This window comes from Siniperca chuatsi, linkage group LG3 (assembly GCF_020085105.1).
Source record: "Siniperca chuatsi isolate FFG_IHB_CAS linkage group LG3, ASM2008510v1, whole genome shotgun sequence".
Classification (NCBI taxonomy): domain Eukaryota; kingdom Metazoa; phylum Chordata; class Actinopteri; order Centrarchiformes; family Sinipercidae; genus Siniperca; species Siniperca chuatsi.
This window is the reverse complement of record NC_058044.1, coordinates 13227841-13253250: the sequence shown is the minus strand read 5'-3', so window position 1 is coordinate 13253250 and position 25410 is coordinate 13227841. Positions and strand designations below refer to the sequence as shown.

General features: G+C 39.8%; 1 protein-coding gene across 1 annotated transcript in view; it reads left to right on the top strand.

Annotated features, from left to right (window-relative positions):
• Positions 1-9381: 9381 nt before the first annotated feature.
• Positions 9382-25410, top strand: part of tet2 (tet methylcytosine dioxygenase 2) — a 31443-nt gene continuing 15414 nt past the window's right edge. Inside the window, exon 1 of the mRNA XM_044189104.1 lies at positions 9382-9805. The gene's annotated coding sequence lies outside the window, so the exon portion shown is untranslated. The remainder of the gene's footprint in view (positions 9806-25410) is intronic.

The window sequence follows — 25410 nt, the reverse complement described above, 5'->3', positions numbered from 1 at the left end:
AATGACATTTGACTTCATTCTGATCTTCCTCTTGGTACCCACATCAAAGGCTATTTAAATAAGTCTAATAAGTGTAATGAGTCTTTATGAGAAAGCTAATATATCCCCTTTAAAATGATAATGTCTACCCCATATTTGTTGACATCATTAATCTGATGTTATTCTTGTATCTGGACAACAACACTTGTATTGAAATACCTTATTACAAGGTTCTACCAATCTGTCACGACGCAACCTTAACCAGAATACAACTGATTGTGTTCACAGCTCAAATCCCCCATTTGCTTGACCTCCCTGTAAGGGAGCCAGACTACACTTTTATCACAACTACATCAGAGAACTACAAAGCATCACGGCTCTTCAAACATTCAGCACTTGATAATCTATGAGTTATCTTGAACCTCTGCTGCTGCAGGATTGTGACTGAAGGTCAAAGGTTAGAGCACATCACACTGATTCGAACATCCTCCCTGCTTGGTGCTTCCTGCAGATTTGTCCCTGACACACCTGAAGGATTTATACACCCTACACAGTATCTGCTTAAGAAACAGAGAGATTTTAATGTTTTTTAACGCCACCTATGAATGCAAATTATTTTAGTGAAATGATGTGTTATGTGGAGGGCTGAATGAAGGTTGGAGATAGAGGGGCAGAATGGAGTTGAGGATGAAGGAAATGAACAACGGTCAAATGGAGAGCATTGATGGGTAAAGGTCAGAAGGATTTGTGATGAGGAACCCAAGGAGTGAGACTCAGTTTGCAGCAAAATCTCAGAGATATTGTAGCTTCATTTATTGTAGCAAGGGATGTGAGATGCGTTTTTAGATTTCGCCAACTTCGTGTGGATGTAGTCTGTGACAAACAGGAGAGAACGGGGTTAGACACACCTTTATAGGTTGGGATAGAAAATTGGATGAGAAATAGTAATAATACGCTTATTATTTGAATCACCCAAAACAAATCTTTAAGTTTCAGTGTTCATGATTAAAGCATAGGTTCATCATTTTTCAAGTCTGTCTTAAAACAATAGTCAGGTGCCGAATGTACGAAACAGGTTTTTACTGGCCATTAAGAGATCCATTCCTAATGCTTTTCCAATGTAAGTGATGGGGGACAAAATCCACAGTGCCAATCTGTGCAAAAATACATTCCAAAGTTAATCTGAAGTAAATATGTGTCTGAGTTAGACAAATCAAGCAGGTATCTTCCAAAGTCTTTTTAGTACAAGATTCCCTCTTTGTGTTATTATACCGCCACTGCAGCACAGCAAGGAAACACTGTCCAGGGAAAGACTATGACTTTGGAAGGCATCCACTTGATTTGATTAACTCAGACTACTGAAGCCTCTTATTAGCGTCAGACGACCTTTGGAATAAATGTTTACACAGAATGAGAACTGTGGATTTTGTCCCCTATCACTTATGTAAATATAGTGGAATCATGTTAGGGAGAAGTCTTTCACTGGCCAGTACGAACAGGAGGCATGATTACAGCATGCAAAAACTGGTTCAATGGGCATGTAAATATTGTTTTAAGACAAACTTAAAAGACTTAATATGAACCCATCCTTTAATACTTTACAAACTCTTAACAGATTTTTATTCTGGGCCGCAGGCTTTACACCCTTTCCTTTCTTTGCTAAACCACAGACCTGCAACCAACATTATGATTCACCAGGAATATGTGCAGCAGCACAAAACATGATAATTTATGTAAGTGCTTGTTTGTGTGTGTGTGTGTGGGGGGGGAGGGCATATCAGGGAGTGCTCGTGTTTGTGCGTAAATCATGTCTAACCATATGCTGCCTTCCTCTGCAGCACACACGCAGCCGAAATTGATCGTCAACCATCTCCTGCTCACAACAGCGTGGGCAGAGAGAGAGCAAGGTCACAGCCAAGGACTTGCCACAATCAGTGATGGGCTGCAGAGGGGGGCTTATGTGTCACGCCACAGCTGTTACGCTACATACTCTGAGTCACAAGCCCATCTTTACTGCTGCAAAACATCACCTTAATTACCTTAATGCCAGGCTCTCTCTCCCCGTCTGGATGAATTTGGCTCTGGATACCTTAATCTGAGCCTAATCTCCACCATCCTCACATACTGTATTGGGAGTAAAATCACAGCTTTGCCTTTCTTATCTGTTTTTATTTCCTGTCAGGTTTAAGTGTTTTATGGTTCAGCAGTTCAGAGGAAGGGAGGTTTGTCTGGTGATAGACAACATGGCTGGGGGTGGCTGTTGCGCTGTGTGCTCGTCATGCTGAACCAAGCCTGAAGCAGGTGAAGGGATGATTTCATGTCTGTGCTATCTAGAAGTACCGTCTCAGCTGCCAATGCAAAGATAAGCAAGGAGGAGGCAGCTGCTGCTGCTGGGGCAGCTGTGTGACTGTGTTTCTGAACCATGAGCTGCAGGCAGCTCAAAAGGCTGGTTGTGCATCATTCCAGCCCGACAAACGAGTTGAGCAACAATACTGAGCAAATGCCTTGTTTAACATCATACCTATAGAAGCCATGTAGTTTACCATCATAAATATAGAAGCCATGTAGTCTCTGAAAAACCATCAGTATTCCTGTGTGGGAATAACAATTAAACTCCAGATTTTTGACTTATAGATGTGGCACATACACACTATTAATCATACATACAGATGGGTGACAAATTGACAGAAAAACAAACAAAGTGTCTTAGTAAGGTGTTGGGCCACTACAAGCTGCCAGAACAGCTTCACTGCCCCTCGTCACAGATTTTACAAGTCTCTGGAACTTTATTGGGGGGATGACCACCATTACTCATTAATATATATTTGGTGATGATGATGGTGGAGAGTGCTATCTAACGCATTGGTCCAAAATCTCCCATAGGTTCTTAACTGGGTTAAGTCCTCTTGACTGTGAAAACGATAGCATATAATTCACATCTTTGTCAAACCCTTTAAACCATTTAGTGACCCTGTATGGAATCATCTGCATTTAGTTATATTTTCCCACTCATTTATTCTGGTTGTAATTTGTCACCTGTCTATAAACACATTAAGGTCCACTGCTGGGTTTTACAATGAACACAACAACATTTTGGTGCTTTTCCTTCAACATTAAGTTTCTTTGGAATGGTAAAGTGAGAAGAATAACATTAAATCTATGTATGTGTATGTTGCCTTAAATTTCTTATGCTTGTGATTATTTACAAAATCTACTGCTTAGTGGTGGAATGTAAATAAGTAAATCAAGTTCTATACTTAAAGGTCCAGTGTGTAACATTTAGGAGGAGTTATTGGCAGAAATGGAATATAATATTTATAAGTATATTTTAATTTGTGTATAATCACCTGAAAAAAAGAACGTTGTGTTTTCAGTACCTTAGAATAAGCCATTTTTATACACATGTAAAGTCGCCATGTTGCACCGCCATGTTTCTGAAGTAACCCAGAACGGACAAACCAAACACTGGCTCTAGATAGGGCCGTTCACGAGTTTCACGGCCACTTTCTCCTAACGCTTGGAAGGGGAGGGTGAGGCTAGTGGTATTCAAATGGTTGCAAACTGCAATTTCACCGCTAGATGCTACTAAATCCTGCACACTGAACCTATAAGTAAAATTTTGAGGTACTTTACTTGAATATTTCCATTTGCTACTTTATATCGTCAATGTAATGTACTTTTACTTAAGTACAATTTTTAATGCAGAATCTTTACTTGTAATGGAGTTGTAGTATTGTTACTTTTACTTAAATGAAGATCTGGATCTGGACTTTTTCCACCACCAACACTTTTTTATGCACTTCAGTTGAATAGTGAACAGCATATCCTGCCGTCTTCATGATACAGAAATGTAACCTATAGTGAACTTTCAAAACCCTTATTTAATACTTAGGAGTACTGCTATCTTACTACTCCCTTGACAAACAGAGATGTGGCAACAATAAAAGGGGACTGTGATGTGTTCTGGCTGCTACAGCAGAGTGTTTGCTGCTGGGATATTTGGCAGGCAGGTGGGGGCAAAACCAGAGGCCACGTGTAGGAGGGTGGTGAATCAAGATGTTGTTTTGATGGTATGGGGACATTTAAGGATCCTGTAGTGTGATGTGACATTAACAGTCACAAATGTCAAGTGCCAGCTGTCTGCACATGGAGTGGCCGCCTCTCATTTTTGTTCCTTTAAACAGACACAGATTGTATCTCTGGTGGAAGAACAAGTTTGTGCCTCAGCAAAACAACCCTTCCATTTTCCCTCACTTTAGTAGATATTACTTATATATAGACCTAGACTGCAATAAATAGAATATAATAGATAAATAAAATAAGAATTTTAAACATTTACTTTTCTAAAAGGTGCAAAAGGTCTATGAAAGCACAAATATTTAGGTAGAATTAGTGAAAAGCGTGGAGATCTTTGTGAATTCCAAAACTGCAATGAGGTTTCACAATCTGTGAAATATGAGTGTCCAGAAAACCAACTGAAGAGAACTGCAAGCCCACTCATTCTGAAATACACAATCTCTTTAAAAGGATGTTCAGATGAATTGTAGGTCATCATGCTTCACCAGCAGGGGTCATCATCTGCCCCATACCAAACCCTGGAGAATGTAGTTAACAAACAGTGGGGCTTCAGTGCTTTCAGAGCATGCAGTCTGTCAACTACATACTAATCCTGAACAGCCTGAACAATTGTGACTATTTCTGTGAAAGTATGTGACAGTCCCTACACTGATTTACAGTAGACAGGGGCAATTTCTGCTGCATTTTCTGATGTTGATTGTCCAGTTCATGACAAACTGTTTATGTGTGTAAAATTTGTTTTTATTGTCCATTTACAAAGTGAAATCTTTGGTAAACCACAAAGTATTTACTGTCTTTCCTCTTTTGGTTTAAGAAGACTGTTACAGGCAAAGTAGCTTTAATCTGCACCAAAAACAGAAACTGGCTCACAGCAGTGACCCAAACGATTATCCCCCTTTGTGATTGAGAGCTGGAGAAGTGGGTGAGAAGCTTGTATCACACAGCTGGTAAAAAGGGCTTCCCTGCTCTTAATAGAGGGCCATGCCTACAGAGGCTTCAGCTGGGGGCGGTGTGTAAGGGGAGGATGGAAGCACCTGCAGCCTGAATGCGGGAACCAGCTCTTAAACCTCTCAGAAGCAGTCAGTCGCCACGGGAACAGTGGAAGGCCATGATTGGCCTTGTCCAACCCTGCTGTGCCCAGGGAGGAACTCTGTCAATCGTTGATGGCACACACACTGCAGATAGAGGGGCATTGTGAAGTGGGACAAAAGTCCTGTGCCAACAAATGTGCAGGAAATGTGAAATATGGTAAAAGAGCACAAAAATCTTCAAATTTGATGCCTTTCGGTGCTCAATAATATAAAAATAGCTGTTCTTCAGTTACTCTCCCTCTCTTTCGTTAAACCCCGTCCCCACCACCTTGGCCCAGACCCCATGCTGTGGCTTAAACAATTAGGCTATGTGAGACCCACACTAACGACTCTCCCTTGTCTTTTAAGATAACTACAGGAGGAGGGGCAGTGGTGGGTGACATCTTGTTGGGGGGGGGGTCCTGTGGTCAGTCACTTGTGTATTGGCCCAAGCAGAGGATACCTAGCTATTACCCTACATAAAGAGTTTGTGTGTGTGTGTGTGTTTAGATTGCCCCAGGTGAGATGTGTGCTAATACCACTGGTGCTTATGAGAAGTGCTGGTTTTCTCAGCTTCACGACGAGCCCTAGTAGCTCTGTCGCGTGTCAGATGTCACCCTTTTCTCCCACTTTCAGACCAATGTAAAGAAAGCTATAAATCAGTGCTTTCACCACAAATCAGTCTCCACTGATTTGAGTCTCCACCTTATTTAGGACCAAATGATTCACACCAAATATATAAACCAAACCTTTCCAGGCAGCAGAGTGAGGTGATGACATGTCCACAGTAATGTGGACATGTCATTCAAAAACAATGTTTACATATGGAGTGTTTTCAATCCACATAAGAATTTGTAGGGTTTTTTTAAGTGCTATTTGCACTGAAATTACAAAATAATAGAGAAGTAATTAAGCCTCTTGAAATGGGCATGTGCAAGCTTGCACTTGCAATGACAATCATATGTGTTTTCCTTGTCCATACTAAAATGAAATAAATAGTTCTGGAAAGGGTTTTGGAAGATCTGTATTTGGTGGTTAAAAGCACTGGTATGGTATGGATGGAAGGTCAAAATATATGCACATGGCCTAATTTTAAGACATTAAACCAACCAAGAACAATCATGTTGATGCCATAGAGCTGAAAAGCATTAAGAATTGGGTCTTCATTCAAATTTTGTGGGGAAATTGTTCCTTAAATACAGATGAAACAGGGTGTTGTTTAATCTGTAGCCATTCAAATACTCACTTTATAGGACAAAGAACTTTAAATTCTCTTTGAAGATTTCACTTTTCAGGTTTGCAAAAGGACAGTTGCTTTACATAAGTGATTTTTAACAGTAGTTCAGCTCTTTAATCTCTTCTACATCAGTGTGCAGCCTTGTACACCTGGTGCTGGGAAATGCAGTAATTCAATGTTAAACTGTTAGTTGGCTTTATCATTCAGAAGACTTTCCGACTTTTGTCAGTTACATTTTTTTACATGGCAAGTAAAACGTTGAAAAGAATGACTCATTTCACTCTGTGGTTTCACCACCCAGTTTGATAATGTGATCTTGTGCTTTAAAGCCACAGTTTTACATGAAAGAGCTGAGCTAGCCTGTTCAGGGAGTGGGACTATAAACCACCACATGACTTATAGTGACACACAGACCAGAGGCCCAGATCTTTGACCTGAGGAGCCAGAAGGATCCTGTCTTTGTTTTGTTTAGCATAAATCAATAAGAGCACCAGGCCAAAGGAAAAACAGTTAAACTCCCTCACTAATGCTCATCGTCATCTTTAGGTGTGAAATCAGTCAAGTGACAAGTGTGCCTAAATTTTGATGACCCTGGGTCAGCATGAGGCCACAGCTCTGTGTTTACAGATGAGGTGACGGCACATGCCTCCAGTCCTTTGAAATGTGACAAGGTGAGAGGAATGATGAGATAATCTCTGATTTACGAGCTACAGTAGCTTCCAGGGGAAGCAGCCTAGCAAGGAGCTCTCCTGCCTGACTGCTGGCAATACACATGCCAAAAGTACAAGAAGTGCAAGAAAAGCACTGATAAATGCACTAACTGCATTTTTGGAGTGCTGTGGCTGCAAATCAAGCCCTGCAAATTTAAACAGTAACAAATAAATCCATTCATTCAGAGAAGAAAAAATACACAAGATCGTTGCCTGAGAGTATCAAAAGCTACCTGTATTTTGAGCTTTAATGCAGCTAACCAGACAAGCTGACTGAGGGCACTTTCTTGTTTACAGCAGCAGCCTAAAAGAGCAGGGCCAGGAAGCTGGACCAGTCCAAACAACCACTGAAAGCCCTGCAGCATTGATCACTGGGCCACTTCATTGCTGCAATGGTAGGTTTACTGCCTTGCTCCGTTGATGAGGGGAGGAAAGAGCTTTTCATTCCTTCACTTCTAAGATCTTCACAACTCATCTGGGGATTTAAACTGTGTGGTACACAAGCTCCCTAACCATCAGCTGGGCTAGCCACAGTTCACATTACCTTAGTCTATGCAAGGACTAACAAAAGACAGTCATAAACATGCCACTGCCAGCAGTCCCCTGGAAACTCCAGAAATATTCTTATCACCCAGAAATAGAGTTGAGAGACCACATACTGTTATCAGCTCAGTTGCTTTAACATTGTCCTAACAGTAATTCTTTAATTAAAACAATACAAAAATAGTTTTTTCCTGACACAACAGTAGAATGCTTAATCAAGGCTGTATACTGTGGTGGGGCATGTACACTCAAGATAAAACTTCTGATATTTATGTGCAGCTCTTATTTCACAATAACATCTCAAAGCTTAAAAATCATTCTAATGCTCATATGGTTTGTTTTATTCTCCTCCTTTGTGATCAGTTTAGATTTAAAGAGGAAATCAATGAGGACTTTTACTTGGATACACCTAAACAGTGTCCTTGGTGAAAAGAGTAAGTGTTCCTGATCATTTTGGACATTCTATGTAGGTCTACTGCTAAAGGTTGACCAGTGAAAATATTGCACAAGCAGAAAGAATGACACAATTGGACTTATTTGCAAATGGGGTTTAAAGACATTTACACTTAAGCAGTTCAACATCCATCTGAATAACAACTGAGTTATGTAAAGACAGAAGCCCAGACTTTCTGTAAAAGGGTCTATTTTGTCTTAACAGGATCTGTGTTGCAGCTAGTGACTTCTCCTTCCTCTCTTTGCCTCTTCCCCTCCCCCATTCTGTGTAAAAACAAATCTCCTTTTCTGCTTGGAGCCTGAAACTATTGAGTCAACAAATGTCACTGCAGCAAGGCAGGGGCTGCTGGGAAAGAGGTGGGGTCTCCCTTTAAGCCTGAACTGCATTATTTATAGACAAGACCCACCTGTTAGTAAAGTAAAAGAGGAATTAAATAGTTTAGTGAATGGAGGTGCCACTGGGTATTAAGCATAGGGGTTAAAGCTGTGACCATATGTAAAGAAATGACAGTTTTTTCAACAAAAAATACTAACATACTCTAAAAACACATATGTTCCCCAAGTTTTACTACTGGAATCAGTGGAATATAACAAACACATTCTTGCACACTTTGCAAATTGAACCTCAGACTTACAGCTCTGCATATAGACCTAACACAGAAACCCACAACAAAAACCGCAGCTGAAGTTTTAGTACTTTCCCTATTACAACACATTTTTACTCATGTCATTTCAACAACCTTCCAGGGCTGAATTTGTCTTTTAAATCACCCTCAGCCCATTTTTCTCTCTCACACTGCTCTCTCTATCTCTCTCAAGCCCACGTGGCCAGTGTCAACAGGAGGTGGGTCTTGGCAAACACATGAAGTAAAGTATGCTGCCTGTATGCAGGCTGGAGAGTTGTCTTACACACTCTAAAAATGAGCCAGCCAGCCGAGGTGTGCCAAAATAAGACACAGCCGTTGGAAATGAGTGCACTGCTCAACTGGTTGGACTCCAAATTGTCCACCTCTGATTGTTGCTGTAATGCTCTCAAAAATAAGGGCTATTACACCACAGGGGAACTTCTGTAACCAATGACAGAGAAAGAAAGAAAATGAAAGAAGGAAGTCAAGATAGACAGCGAAAAGGGAGGGAAAAACCCTGAGTAACTTGGCTTCCTGTCTGAGAAAAGGAAGGGGGTGGAGGCATCTTCTGCTCTTCCACAGTCAGACAGTTGAGACCAGTGCAATATTCAACATAAAGTGCACTTAGGGTGGAGTCCCGTTCTGCTCACTGAATCCACTCCAGTGCTTCAGGGCAGCCGTCATAGTGTTCACTATTGTGTGCGGCTGAGGGAAGAAGAAAAAAAGAGGAGGGAGCAGAGGAGGGAAAGAAAACCTGTCTCTTTGTGTGGGAAGGACTCAGCAGGAAAGTGATTTTGTGATTATTTGAGTTTGCCTGCAAAGCAAGGCTCTTCCCTCTGACCTGCAACAACATCTAGTCTACTCTGCGCCTCTGTTGCCTTACACGAGTCACATATGAGTGTGCTTCTCAGGCCGGCAAACAGCAACACCGGGGCTTCTCCTGATGATGAGAGCTGACGTCAGACTGGTTTCCATGAATATTGATGTGGAGGATAGTCTGTTTCATAGAAGAACAGAAGGAGGCAAGATGGCTGCCCTTTAGGATTTGTTAAAGAGGAGATCCAGACGGTTTGTTGGAATTTCTACAAAGTGGAGGGACGTAAAAAGGAGGTGAGAATTTGCTTAGTATATTAATACTCTGCTTACCCTTTTCCTCTTTAACCGTGGGTATATTTTTGGTGGTTTTTGTATCAGGCGAGGTATAGCAAATGTCCCCCACCGTAAAAGCAAGAGCCAACATAATAAGGAGGGGATATTAGATAAAGCTACTCCAACATGGCTGACGATTTTCTTTCTTTTTTTACCGTCTGAAACTAAAAGACACCTTCTGTGTTTTCCTGTGTGTTCTGTGTTCACTCAACATTCTTGCTCCTTTTGAATGAATCATAGAAAATGGTGTACTTAGGCTGCTTGTTCAGGAGTTTTTCTTTAAGCATAATTTAAATGCCTGTATAAAGCTCTCCTTCCTTCCTTAACATCCCAACCTTGTTTTTTTATTAGGCACATACTATTAAAGGTGTGTTTGAGTGTGCATTATGTGTGTTTTTATATGTGTGTTTGTTTTAAGAGGGGAAACACAATTTTTAAAAACATTTATGTGTAATTAATAGCTATTACAGAATGATGATATTTTTCATTAAATATGTTTAGATGCAGGCAGTGTTACTCTCATTGGCTTCTCATTTTCATATCCATGGCTGTGTATGTGTTTGTTTGTGCTGTTCAGTAGGGCGACTGTATGTAGGAGAGTAAAAGTCCAACCTGGACACATCCAGCAGTAAGTGCATAGTGTCTGCACGGCAGTAGAGCTGGAATAGCTTCTGGCTTTGTGTATCTCTGTTAATCAGCTTTCATTGCTTTCACCACCGAATGACAAGCAGACACAAAGGCAAATCCCAAGGAGAAGCAAAAGAGAAGAGAATTGTGGTGGAGTGTAGTGAAGGCAGACAAGGTCAGAAAGCTCTGAAGGAAATGAAACTCAATCCTACCACACCATTAACTAGGGGAGAACATGAATGGTAATTCTGGAGCAGGTTTTTACTCTTTTTTTTTTTTTAAACTAGAGGTTAAACAATGGATTGTTGCCAGAAAGCAGCAACAAACATTATTTCTCAAATAAGTTGACAAATCTTGGAAATCTAAACCAAGAGTAACTTGACAGGATTGTATAGTTTGAATGCAGCACAAGCAGTTAAAGGTCACAACAATCAGTATGTTCTTTTGGAAACAGAGCTATTGACAAATAGATGATTGACAATACAAAGAGGAGCGTGTGTCTGTGTTTTTCTATGTGTTTGTGTGTGATCTGTAATAATTTTTAAAGGAATTGGTCATGGTGACCAAATACTTGCAGAGATAGAGAAATAAACTACAATAATGGAGTGTTAACAGTGAGGTAAGCACTTGCATACCCTGATGGTTTGGGGTTTTTGTGTTAGTATGCACATCTTTTAGAAATACACTAGTAACAACATGTAAATTCAGATTTGTTACAGGACATCAGGTCTTATCTCAATTAGCAAATAGCTTATTGGTAGTTAGTTGTTTTTTTCCCTGTATTCACTAAGTGCTACTCTACGATTAACATCTGAATGGCACATTAGAATATAACTGATCTCCCTAAAGGTTTGTGTATTGGGCTTGTGTATTCTACTGACTACAGTTGTAGTGTAACCACAGTATGGCCTCAGGTAAAAAGCTAAGTAAAGGCATGCCTGCAAGATGGAGAATAATGACTAACCTTTAACTGGGCATTGTGACTTAATGGTGAAGGCTGTCTACAGGAGCAATGTAGGAATTCTGTTTAGCTTTAAGTTTTCTGAACTTAAAACTACAAGTGAAGACTGTAGTGAAAACAGTGACATTTACAGAGTGAAAGGAGTGGATAAAATGGGCTACAGAGAAGGTGAAGGGGCAGTGAAGTCAAAATAAAGTCAGTTGCTTGTCAAATGACTACAAGACAATCACCAAGCTTTTATGTGAACAGCTGATGACAGACAAAGAACACTATTCTCTAACTGCTCCCTTTCTCCTTCTGAATTAAGCATTTGTTTTAAAATGTTTGTGTTTACATGCTGCATTTCTGTGGTTGCCTTTGCAAAGCATGTAGCCCCTACACTACAGAGCACACACTCTATTCTAAAAAATTATAAAATATTATAAATATTAGTAATTATACTGCTTGTAGCAGAAGAGAATGCCATGTTTAGTCCTAGTGAGCTGTCAGGTAAATTCACTAACAATGGTGGTGTACGCCTCTGACGCAATGGCATGGCTGTGTTTTGATATGGCAAGCATGGCCATTGACTGTGTAGTGACAACACGAGTTCTTAAGCAGGGGTTTTCTCTATAGTATTCGTAAAGTATGTTGTGACTGCATGAGATCATGTGATCCACGCTTTTGTGCATGTGTATATACATGTATTTGTGTGTGTGTGTGTGTGTGTGTGTGGTTATCCCATTGCCCCATTCATGTCTCATGTGAAAGACCAGATTATGTCATACCAGTTGGATTTTGTTTGTTTTTATTTACATAACCTTAGATATAAAATGAATAAAAATCAGCCAACAACTAAGCAGTTCTGTATCTTGTGTATTGAGTGGTCTATTTTTGATTTCTTGATTTATTTTCAACTATTCCCTAAGCACATTAAACATTGCATTCCACACTATATCTACTGCATAGTTTGGATGGACTGCATCTAACCCAGTTCATTGCTTGCTAATGCAAGCACATTATTAATGGTTGTCATGGTGTGGTTGTACAATTTGTGTTCCCCTTTGTGTTCAGTTGCACTGTACGCAGGATTTACAAATGCTAATCCTGACCTGCATAATAATGCCACATTATAAAATTAAGAAATAAACACACAATCTTACTGGAGGTGATTTCATGAGCTTCTGCATGGCTGCTGTTACATCAGCAGCAGAAAAGGCACCAGGCCTATAGGGGGCTGAGTGGGGGAAGTGCCAGATAGATCAATCACATGCACATAGCTTCTCTCATCCATCCACACCTACAGATAAAGCTGTGCAGTGGGATTGCTCCTTCGTCATGGCCGTAAGTCCCCTTTATTTCACTCCCAGGGCAAAGACAATATCACCTTTGGGAAGAATGTCCAGTTGCCATAGCATTCCACAACAATGCTTACCACTTACAATACCCAAGCCCTTACCCAAGCCCTAACCTCTGACCCCGCTCTGTCCAGCCCACGCATCATATTTCCACCCAGGGGATGTTGCACAAATGACACAGAGAACAGGCCCAGTGGCAGGTTAGACATTTTAGATTGCCCTACCTGCTGGCTAGTCATAGCTTGACTGCCTTTCCTGAGACAAAATGGCGAGATGCTGAGTGTTGTATTGATTTCTGCAATATTGATTTCCCTCTTGACCGCTATTGGGGGTTGTTTTTCTATGGAGAGCAAGAGAGAAGCAGCAAACCACAATTAAGTGTTTCTGCAATGGAATCTTAATGCCATAATGTAGTCGCTCATCTACGCACATTTTTAAACATTTGCACAGAATTTGCCATCAGTAGTACACAACTGAGAATTTTCTTGTTGATGAATGAAAAAAGCTGGATTTGCTAGATATGGTTGGATGAGCTTAAGCCTCAGACATCCCTGTGGAATTTTGATAGACAAGGTTAAACTGCATGCCATATGCCACTTTATTTAGTATTACATTTGTATGAGTTTTACCATTTGTTGGACATTTATCCATGCTTTATGTACTGATCAATTCTGAAGCTTGCTGAAAGTATCAAAAGGTCTTTTGACATGTGAATCACTTCTCTATGTATGGACCTACTGCAAAACATTGTGGGTTTGGTCTCCCAAACCCACAATGGTAGTATGTGCTTATCTTCTCTGAAAATAAATTAAAAGTATGTCTATTAACTGAAGCCAAATCACAAAAAAATATGTCAGTTACCAATAACCACCCCACACCCCAACGGGAATCTTGGCTTTCCGTCCCGTTAAGGCCCTACCTTGTTAAAGAGACTCTAATGTAATAATGGCCTGGGAGTGGTTTATTGGTCATCACTGGAATTGTGTAATAGTAATCATGTTTTTATGAGTCTGAGATACAAAAATGTTATCAGTAATTGCCACATCAGATACGCATGAATCCCAAATATTACTTGTGGCCTTCTTTTTCCATGAGGCCGGGCAATGTTAGCCGGGATGAGGCGTAATTATGGAGTGAGACTGATAAGGCTCTGTTTGAGTGGCACGGGGCCGGAGGGAGTGTTGCTGGCCCTGTGAGCATGTATCGATGTCAGGGTTTACCTCGGGGGTGAGACAGCAAGGGCAACAACTCAAAAGCTTCCTCCACGTGAGCACACGCACATGGCCGCTCTGTTTACAAACACTATCCTGGCATTCCGCAGAGAGAGAGGCAAGTGAGATGTTACGTAACCACCCCAAAGCAAATAGCATCTCTTCCCGCCTCTCGCCGGGCCGCTTCTCCTACGCTTGGACAATCTTCTTGAATGCTGTTTTCGCCGGTTCCGCTACTAGAAGTTAAGAATAAAAACAGAAATTAAGAGCCACAGCCACAACAGTGTCTGTGCTCGAGAACGTGGCGAGACTGAGAGCAGGCCTTTTCTTATGCTGATGCCACTCTGATAGCGCATAGCTCCTGCAAAGGTGAAGGCCTTAATAGTGCCAGTGAATAAATTGGCTGTAAACTTTTCTGTCAAGTCAAATGATTTTATGAACTCCCTTTACAGTTCCAGCTTTGGGTCATGACAGACAAATTGCAATATTTACAAGGTTTCATGCAAAAAGAACAAGAAATGCTCTCTGCCAAAGGCACATTTTAGTCCACAATGGTGCTTTCCATTGCAATGCAGTTATATATAAATTATTTATTTGTTGCGAAAACTTGTCTTGACCAGAATTTAGTGAACATTTACTGATTCTAGAAGCAAGAATCCTTCTTGAAGAGAAGGGTAAAAAGATTAGCATTTATCAGTCAACAAGATGAACATATGCAGACAAAAACGTTATTGGAGAGTGAAAGATGCCTCCTTACCAGCCAAGACGTCGCTTTTCAAACATAGGCAGAACAATGTGGAGAAGGAGCAAACCTGCACACAGGCTGTCAATATGCCTTACAAATCTTGAAAAGTGACCTAACGTCATGCTAGGATCTTACCCTTGGTAAGACTCTCATGTCAAAATGTGTAGCGGTTAGTCAGTTCCAGTTAAATCAAATCTGTGACAATGAGTAGGCTTTGTCACAGGTCTAATCCTGAAAGGTTCACTGGAAGAAAAGTTTGCTTTTAGGACCTAAAGAGGAAACTCCTAGCTTTTCATATATATCTCATCAAAATGCATCTTCTATTAAAATTGGCTAATTTAGATCAATATCTGAAAAGGAATTCCCATAGCTAATGCCCCGGTCACATGATCTACAAAGCTCCATCATGATAGCGCTATCTCAGTGGGGTCCATGGTGATCAAAACAACTGCTTGTGATGGCTACTTGCCCTCTTCTAAAATGGCTGTCAGATATGGAAGGTTTTGCTGCGAGGACCTGTCATTGAAAACGTTGGGCCTCATGGCCCCCTGTTGTCTACACAAGGAGCACAAAGACAGACAGCTGGTCCTGAATGTCATTTAGAAGCGTAACCCTTCCAAAGGGTTTGAATGACATCACTAACTACTTCTGAGGGCTTTGAGTAGCTCAGGCTCAATATTAGGTTTCCTAAGTGGAATGTACAAGTGCAGCAGCTGGTATCTTTCCGAGATGGACTGCTCAATGACAATCAGACCAGTTTGCGTCCATATATGTATTTATATTGGGGGAAGTTTCAAAGTCTGATAAGACCTGGGTCTGAATGGATAGAGACTCCTGGATGGGATAATATGCTGCATTCAAGCACAATTTGCACAGGTACAATGACACTACCGGCTTCCCTACCAAAATAACAATCTTACAGATGTGGTAGGTACAAATACAGTTTCTGTGCAGTACAACACTAAACTACATGACAAACCATGACTGATGATTCCCGAAGCTCTGCCATATTTGAATGGCATGTATTGGCTATAAGTGAACACTGAAACAAAACAGACCATGTTTAAGAACTCATTAATTATTGTTTAAGATCTCTGTACTTCCTGATGAATTGCTGAGGTGTGAGATGTAGTGAAGGGTTTATAAATCCTTACACTGAAGCCATGAATCACAGAAAATATCCCTCACTCAGAAGGATTTGTGATTTCCATTCAATGAGAGTCATGTGCCTCCCACTCAGTGGAGGGAAAGAGGGAGCTTAGCAACAGTGGCTTAGGTCGGGCTGCTTAGAAACCAACAAGGGAAGGAATATCACTACATTCACTTTCCAGATGACAAGAGAGCACATAGCAAATATTTCTTATTCAAAGTTAGTCTGTGCACTACTACAATACATTTTTGGCTTCATGTTTGATGAATAGAAGAAGAAAGGAAACTAGATACCAAACTTGCTTTTTGTTCAAGATAAACCATTATCTGTAGCTCAGTCTTCCATGAAACTGAAATCTGGCCTGGTATTGAGTCTATTTAGAATTCCTTCACTGCCATGTTGTGTGCCATGTTTTAATTTCCCTCCTATAATAATGTTTCCCTTTGCTCTGTTTACTGTTCACCTCCGCTTCCTGTTTAATTGGAAGCTGGTTTGGATTTGGATCATGCAAACAGAAAGGACATATTTGCTAAATAAATGTGCTTGTGAGCTAATCACATGCCAAGACTTGCAGGCTGGAGGGTGAATTGAAGAAACATGGGAATCAGCGTTTGTTCATCACTTGGCTTTGTGCATACGTTTTCCATCTCATGCCAGATTGTAGAGGATGGGAAAATGAATGAGGAAGAAAAGGTCAATATGAATGTTCCTCTCTTACTATTTCATCTAAGAGCTACAACAATATCTTTATTGGAAAGGCTCTAAAAATAAATGCTGTAGCTCAAGATAACACAAGGAGCAGAGTATACTACATTTAAAATAGTGCAACCTTAATTCAGAAAAAAAGGTGGGCTAGAAATGTACTATTTCAGGTTTTGTAGCTCATCACACTTTTGAAATGCAATTTTACATAAATTTTAAAGTGTTGATCAGTACAAGTGCAAATGTAGGTTTCTGAATATGTGGCACTATTGATTTACTGGCAGGATCAATGCATAAAGCACATGTGCACACCACCGCAAAGCAGCGTATTCTGCAGTCAGCCGTGCTGGGGTAATGTTTAGACCAGATGGGCTTTGGAGCGCTCATAAGATGGTCGCCATGGCTACCATGCACTCTGAAAGAAATTAACTTTGCTCTGCGCACAGTTCATCAAGTTAGTCAGATACAGTATATTGACTGTTGCATAGACAAAGGGTTGGAGGGGAAAAGAGACAGGCAGTTTGGAAGGAAAAGTGCAGCACTGTGAGGGGTTGGGGGCAGGTTAGAGAGTCTGTTCGCTCAGAAGCCCATTTCTCAATTAGAGTCTCCATGTGATGCAGCTTAAAGGCACAGAAAAAGGTTTAGACTCTCTGTGTACGCTTTGCACAGGGTGCTTCCTTCCTAGCTAGACAGGGTTTCCATTCAGGCTGTGCTGATAAAACAGGAAAAATCCAAGACTAAATCTGGGCTACTGTTCAACGACTGTCTACTATCAGGATTGACCTTTTCTGGGAAACAGTCTACACTGACATGCGTGTAAATGGCTCTGAGCAAAGGCACTGTTTCACTGAAATGGTTTTGATATTTGGAGGGAAGGCTGATCTTGAATAGATTTGATCTATGACACTGTGGCCTGTTATCAGCAGTTGTGTGTGGTTTCAGTATTAGCCAAATTGCCATATTCTTGTGTTAGGATAAAAAAATAGTATAAAGAAATATTAGTGTCTTTCATCAAGCAGATTTAAGCAGAATTCTCAGAAAAACACTAAAATGCTGAACAGATGAGACTGTTTTAAGTATAAAAAGTGTACCAGTAGCATATGCCAGCATGATGTTTTGTGTGTGAGTGTGTTCAGTTTTCCCAGAATACCTGCTAAACAAGTTGTATCAGAAATGTACGGAGGCGGGGTTTATCCCCTACAACAAAAGCTGTTGAGTTATTCATACCAATGTCTACAAGAAACTTACATTTTGTCATCTCTCACCTTTGCCATTTATTTCATGATAAAACCTCCTTCATATTCACTGACTCATCAGGTATTGCTCAGACATTCAACACCACGAATGTTAAAGCACCAAAACATGTGTCCTCAAACTCAATCATATTCATAACATTAACAGTTCAATATTGATAATTTTGAACTTCCTTATTTGATTCACCAACCTAAAGACAAAGATCCTGAAGGATTTGTCCATTAGACTAAGGTCTTTGGATCCACAACATGGACTGTCAAGGAAAAACTGTCAACAATTCAGCCAGTGCAGCCTCGCCCTTGAAAAATAGACTTGACAAAACCAGTTGTGTCATCGCTGACTCCTATATCACTCAGATATGACCAATATAAATGTTATGTGTCTTGCCCACTGCTTCCTGAGCTCCACAAAGACAAAGCCCACTGAACCCTATACAACACTATCAAACAATCTTGGATTAGTGTTGACATTCTTCTTAATAATGGCTATGAGCACTTGGATATGGCTTATTATTATGGTTCCAGTTAATCTTTCCTGTCTTTTTCCTCTCTCAGTTTATCTTTTTACCTTGAGGGATGTCTACCAGTTAACTAAATCAAGAAAGGCACTTATTATTGTCTTGAGACACAATGCATTATCCCAGTTTTGTCTTTGTCTCCACTTGATTATTTCAGCTTCATTTTTCAGCTGGGTCATTTTAGGTTGTTTTCAGCTAGTCATGAAACTCTGTAGTTAAGAAGTTGTTGTTAAGTAACTAATGTATCATCTTTACAGGAAGAGGTGCACAGCCCTCACTGAAAACCTATGGTTCCAGTAGTCAGCTATCCATATATTAGCAATTACCAATTTATCTACTCATTACTGATCAAAAGTAAGAATTCTCAAAACTGAATTTCTATAGATTTAACTGCCATATTCCCTTTAAGATCATGTGTAGGCTCACATAGCATAATAAAAATTGTACTCTATGAGGCATTAGATTTCCCCAGCCTGGTGTATGCTTGATAACTGTAGAAATTATTAGACATATAATAATTTCACGAGTCACAGCATATTTAATCCATATTCCCAAAACTTCACACTGATACTAATGAGACATTTGTACATTTCTAGTTTCCTACACTGTTATCTATTAATGGAAAACAAATTAATTCAATAAAATAATGCTTAGTTCAAATTAACTATTAATACTATAGTTAAGTTAATAGATGTCAAAATAAAATAAAAGAAGGAAATTAGATAAAAAGCTGTGGAAGCACAAGGACTGCACTGGGAATCTCCACAAGTCGGCCACATCTGTCTTGCATTAGACGGAAAGAACAATGTAGATTGAGCAGACCCCTTCTTCTTATGGAGGGGGAGGAGGCTCTCTAGGGAAGAAATTACAAACAGAAGTGTATGTCCTCTGTGCTTTTGCCGTAATCTGTTCATCTTGTCTTCAGATTCAAGAAAATCAAGATGCTGAATGTGTATTTGCATGCACACATAACTGAAAATACCCTAACACATTGGACTGCTAGATAATGTAAACATAACTGATACATAGCAATCCATTTAAATATACAGAGATTATCATATCATATCATATTTAATTGAAAGAGTGAGTAATTCAGCATTTAACCTCTCAGCAAGCTGATTCTACCTGCAGAGCTGCACTGTTTTTGGTCAACCATCAGGACAGAAGAGGGGAAAAAACAGAGATCTATTGCTTCAGGCTGTCATGTGATGCAGCTATCATTATGTCAAAATGTAGTGATTAGGCCACAATGAGCATCAACAGGAAGCTGCACTGCTCTACCTGACACTAAAACTAGACCTGAGGTTTTACAGTTCCAAGTCAGATTCCCTCCTCATGCAGCACCCTCTGTTGTTATTAATAAAATCAACCCGAGTCACATCACTAACTCAGAACCTCAAGCTTCTGCATTCCTGGTAATAACCTTTGCATGTATCTGGATCCCTTCAGCAACAATTACAAAAGATCGCCACATCTTAATCTAAAACAGAAGCTGTATATGCCCCAAACATGAGACAGATGGATCAACAAAAGCAAAAGAGGTAGTGCACAACCATGATCTAAAACAGTGCTACACCATAACATTTCAGATTACCTAGCAGTGTTAAGCTTTAGTTGCTGAGAGTTAGATGAGAAGATCAATACCACTTTCATGTCTTTACGGTAAATATGAAACTTCAGCCAGCAGCTGGCTAGCTTAGCTTAGCACAAACTGGAAACAGGTGGAAACATTTAGCCTGGCTCTGTCCAAAAGCAACAAAACAGCTTACCAGCACAGCACTAAAGCTCACAAATTAACACAATATATCTTATTTGTTAAATCTGTACAAAAACCAAAGTTTAAAAATGACAAGTGGTTTTATGGGGGTTATGTGCGGAACTATTTCTTGGCCGGGAGCAGTGACTTCCTGGAGTAGCTTTATATTTATGGTACAGACATGAGAGTGGTATCAATCTCATGTAACGCGCAGCATGTAAGCAAACAAGCATATTTCCCAAAATGTCGAGCTATTCCTTTAAGGGAAAAGAAAAGGACGTGTTGATCTGATCTTACAAATGACGAAAGGGCAAAATGGCACAGAGCTCTGACCAGTGTGTGTGGTCTACTTTTATCTCGTTTTTTGTTCAGGATTTCACTTTCATGTTTAATTTGTTTAGATATTTCCTCTCTCTGTGCAGACTGGAATGCTATCAAAATGTAGATCCTATATGTTGCTAAGGTTGCTCATGTGACAAAATAGCAGCAACATCTAAGCATGCTGAAGAAAATAATAACATGATCTGGGTAGCATGTAAATTTGGAGGATTATAAAAATGAATGCAGACACAGGGGTCTTTTGTTTCTTAGCCAGGGTGGAGAGTTTCATATGTTCAGACTGATAGAGAGAGAGAAGGCACGAGCAACCATGTGAGGTCCATTGTATGCACTGCATGAGCGTGTCATGTGACATAAATCACAAGTGTGAGGTGCCTGACTGAGAGACTCAGTGAGATGCAGAACATGAATGAACATCTGTCCTATCATGCCTGATGAGCATTTGACCGTCAGTAACAACACATGCTACTAGCACATTACTTCACATTGTGCTTTATGACTTGGTGTGTTCTGACATTCCACACTTTCCAGTCTACCCCCTTAACTTAAAAAAAGTCTCTCCAGTGGAGTGAACCCCCTTAGTTCATGTGCTAGCCATATGTCATGAACTGTCATAATTCAAAATGTCTACACAGATGTCTAAAGGAATAATCAAACATTGCCTTAAATCAGGCAAATGTGTGTGCATAAAGAGTCCTCTTGTTGTCAACAGAGTTGTTTCAGGCTGTTTATTGATATGCCATCAAAACCTAGACTGGACACTTTCGTAGCATGTATGATTAAGTGCCAAGACTCCAATGACCATAGTAGCAATTCAGTCTTAGATTTAAGAATGATCTTTAGGAGATTCTGAACTGTTTTTGAGCCTACATATTTGTTGTTTACACAGCCAGCTGGAATGCAGAGTTGTGAAAATGTCGTCAGAGGTCATGAGGTTTGCGGAGCAGTGAGTCCAGCTCTATATTTACGGGAGGGATTTAAAACACTGTAGAATGCAAGTCATCTGACCTAATTACACTGGTACGGGTTGCTATGGATGAGGTTTCACTCGCAGCTCTGCTGCGTGCAGTCTGAACTGTCTAACTCCAGTCTGTCAGCATATACAGCCATTACAGTATTTCTGTTTTGACATTGAATAACCATTACCAAAATATATGTTATAAACAAGGACTTAGGTTAATTTCCATTTCCTTTTCTATATGATGATTTGTCTTTGTGTTTGGTTCAGTAAGAAATGAGAAGTAAGTTAATCTCTAAAATTTCAAGTAAGGGGCCTTTTCATGGTGGCTCCAATGAGGCACGCTTCAACTTTGCTGCTTTAGTGATGAGATATATTGATATAAGATATATGATGATGATAACTATATACAATGTGATTAATTTACAGTTATATATACTTATTTGGTGTATTTTACAACATGTTCAAGTGTTATAATTACCTATATCTGTTTAAGTTATACAGTATATAATAAGACTTAGAAATTTAGAAATTCTTCCCAGTAAATGGCTTTTCAGTATGTTTTGATACTTTCATATGCAATTAAATTCAAGTCTGAGAAATATGAAACAAATATCAATACAGGATTTATCTATACTATCAGTACACTATCAATACTGTAAGTTGTGCTTTAAAATCAAAAGCAATGTTAATGGTTAATATAAGAAGTAGTAATGCTGTGGGTACAGAGGCTAAATGATTAGCACAGTTGCTAAGAGTAGCAAGTGATAGTTCATATTGAGTTTTGATATTGGACAAGTTGAAAGTAAACTACTGACAAACCCAATTGGTTCAATGTTACTCTATGTTGTAATGTTATAGTTGTTATAGTATTAGCATTGAGTTATAGTAGTTACAGATATAATATGTAGACAGGTGATATTACGATGAATATTAGAATTGAACAGACTTTGTTATGACTCAGTTCATAAGGCTTATGGGTTTTACCTTCACTAAGTGCTCTGAAAATTTATAGTCTCTGGACTGGATGCACACTCCGTGTTCTTATCTTATCTTCAAACAGGAAAATGCGAATGGGCCCATTTCAGCAAAGAAAAGGAAATGTACACTTGAGATTATGGCTTATTCTGTTCTTCTATTCTGTGGTTTGGCATGTGTGCGCTTGATTTACAGTGTTGCTCCCCTTCTCTCTCTCTTCAACAGCAGGACTCTTTAGTCCTAGCTGCCTAGGTCTTAACCTGAAAGTGCAGAGACCTGAGTTTCCCAGCAGCTGTCGTTAGTAGTGAATGTCACATACGGCTGCCAAGTCACGCCAAATAGACCCCATCTACTATGGCAGCTCTCATATTTCACTGGCTCTCTCTGGGAATAACAAAAACACAGTGTGAGTCCAGTGCATTAAAGTTTGTTACACTAGCGTTGTGAAGACAAAGCACCAGGCTACTGGAGGAAATAGGACTAAACATCCATAATACCAATGATTTTTATATTCTAGTAAGTAAGTAGCAGTTTGATGGACAAACAGAAACACGTTTTGTACTCCTGCATTTGGTTAAGCAAAGCTATATTAAAAACAAGACACTTCATTGTTAAAATAAGACTATTCTGTTGTGTGCATTAACTGCCACCCTTAAATGACTCTTGTGCAAACTGTGTCCATTGTTTTACAACACTGATCACACTGTGTCCAAGAGTCCACCCTTGCCCCCAGGCTTCAAAGCACTAAAGCAACTGACCATCTCTAAATGCCAGCAAAGACATGGCTGCAGAGACAATAACTATGTGCAATCATAGATTTCTACAACAGCGCTTAGCAGCCAGGTTCATAATGGCACAGGCTAGATGATAGACTGAACAGGAGGAGTAGAAGTAGATGATAGCAGAGGAACCTGAAGTGTAATGACAGGGCAGAGGAATGGAGGTGAGGCTGTGGGAGAGGAAGGGAAACCAAACAACAACATATAGAGACAAAGAAATTGACTTCTAGAGGGAAAGAAAGCTTAGTTGGAAATCCAGTTCAGCTACTAGAAAGAAAACCAAAATAGATCAAAGTGAGTAACTTCTAGCAGGCATCCACACTAAAGCCACTGCAATGCTGTGCCTCTGGTTTAGTTTAGTACTCTACTTATGGAGCAAAAATAGATCTCCCTGTGAATCATGCTTAATAAATAATTAAGAGGATGCAGCCAATACTCCAAATGTCTTAAAGCAAGCACAGTCAAAGTTGGACCTACAACATTGCGTAATTGGTGTGTGTATGTTGTATGTTTGTACGCGTACAGGCGCGCACACACTCAGCTGGGATCTCTGGCTTTGTTCTGGGTTTGCAAAGATTTTTTTTTTGTTGTCAGTGTGGGTGTATCCAACTGTGACAAGCTGCTTGGCTGCATTTGGTCCTTTGTAAACCCTGGACTGTCCCATAGGAATGGAGCTGCACTGAAAGCAGCTTAGCACCAGTGTTCACCCCTTGACTTAGTTACTGATTTACAGACTGCACCGAGGACCAGACAAAACAAAGGAGTAGTCACATGGGGTCGGGAAGTGGTATTCACCCGCTTACCTCATTGTTACGTTTTCAGGGATCAGATGTTCTCTATGTGAAAGAGTTCAAGAAAGGGGGGAGCATTAGTTTGCTCCTTTTTCCTCAAAGCAAACTGAGTTAAATTGATGTTCCCTTAGTGAGTGTAGAATTTACTGCAAAAAGAAAGAGGTTTTAATTTCCTAATTGTGTATTTTTACACATGTTTTCTGTATATGTTAATGATATATAGTAAATAACTCTGTGCAGCTGTAAGTACTTTAAGTAAATATTTAAGCCGAAATTACAAATCCAGGGGGGAAATAATCATTGAGTAAACTGTTCACTGGCCTATAGACATTGTTATTCATTGTCATTGTCATTTTTCTTGGTCTATTTACAATATCGTGATCCAGGTTTATAAATTAAGCTATAACTCTCCGCAAAAATCAGTATATGACTGATCATAATCACCTCATGTCATTTTATCCAAACAAGCTACATAGAAACCAAAGCTTATCCAAACACATTATAAAATTAGCAGAGAACGTCCAAATGTTATGTTGTATGAATGAAGATGCACTTCTGGATGCAAAGACCATATGCCATTCATCAAACAGAGCCGTGCACATTTCACAACTCCCACTTGGTTTTCTTGTAATCATTTGTCAAAATAACACATTTCAATTTCAATAATTTTGATATAATCATGAAGAGACTCTGTGTCACTTCTGCTTAAAATGAGGGTGCGGTGGTATCCCGCTGTGGCACTTTACATCCGTCTGTGTCTGACAGCAGCAAAAGGAAGATTAGTTCTGCAACTTGTTGCCCGAGCAGCTCATGAGACTCTTCAGGTTCCAGTACTGTCTGAATATAACTAATGAGTTACCCACACATTTTTTTGTATCATTGCGTTTAGTGGAATTAGTTTTAAGTTGTCTTACATTATTTTACATTTTAATTACATTGGCTCAGTTCTCAGACTACAGTCTGTAGTCAATCTGACCACAACATTAAGAAATCATGTGTTAAAGCCATTAAACAAGGGAACATTTGGAGGCATTTTGAAATCAGACTTGAACTACTAATAATTCTATATAATCCTTTTAACTATTCATCGAAACTAGTTCTATTCAAATGATATTGTATATAAAAAGCTAGTTGATTTTGCAGCTTTGTTTTGTCTAAATGAGGCATTGCATACTCTTGTTGAGTTTTATAAATTTCTCTATATGAAACCCTTCCAAATCCTATTAGATAATGCCGAAAATATATTTTCATCAAGCTCACAACAATGCAGTTTTTTCTTAAAAAGTTAATATATGGGATGCAAGATGCCCACTCTTCTCTCAACACACACACACACACACACACACACACACAAAAAAGACACATTTCAGGCTTGTTTCCCTAGCCATTGACCTGAGATCTGTCTTTGTTTTCAGTGTGCTGCTTCCCTCTTCCACCTGCTAACAGGCAGCTGGCTGCTCT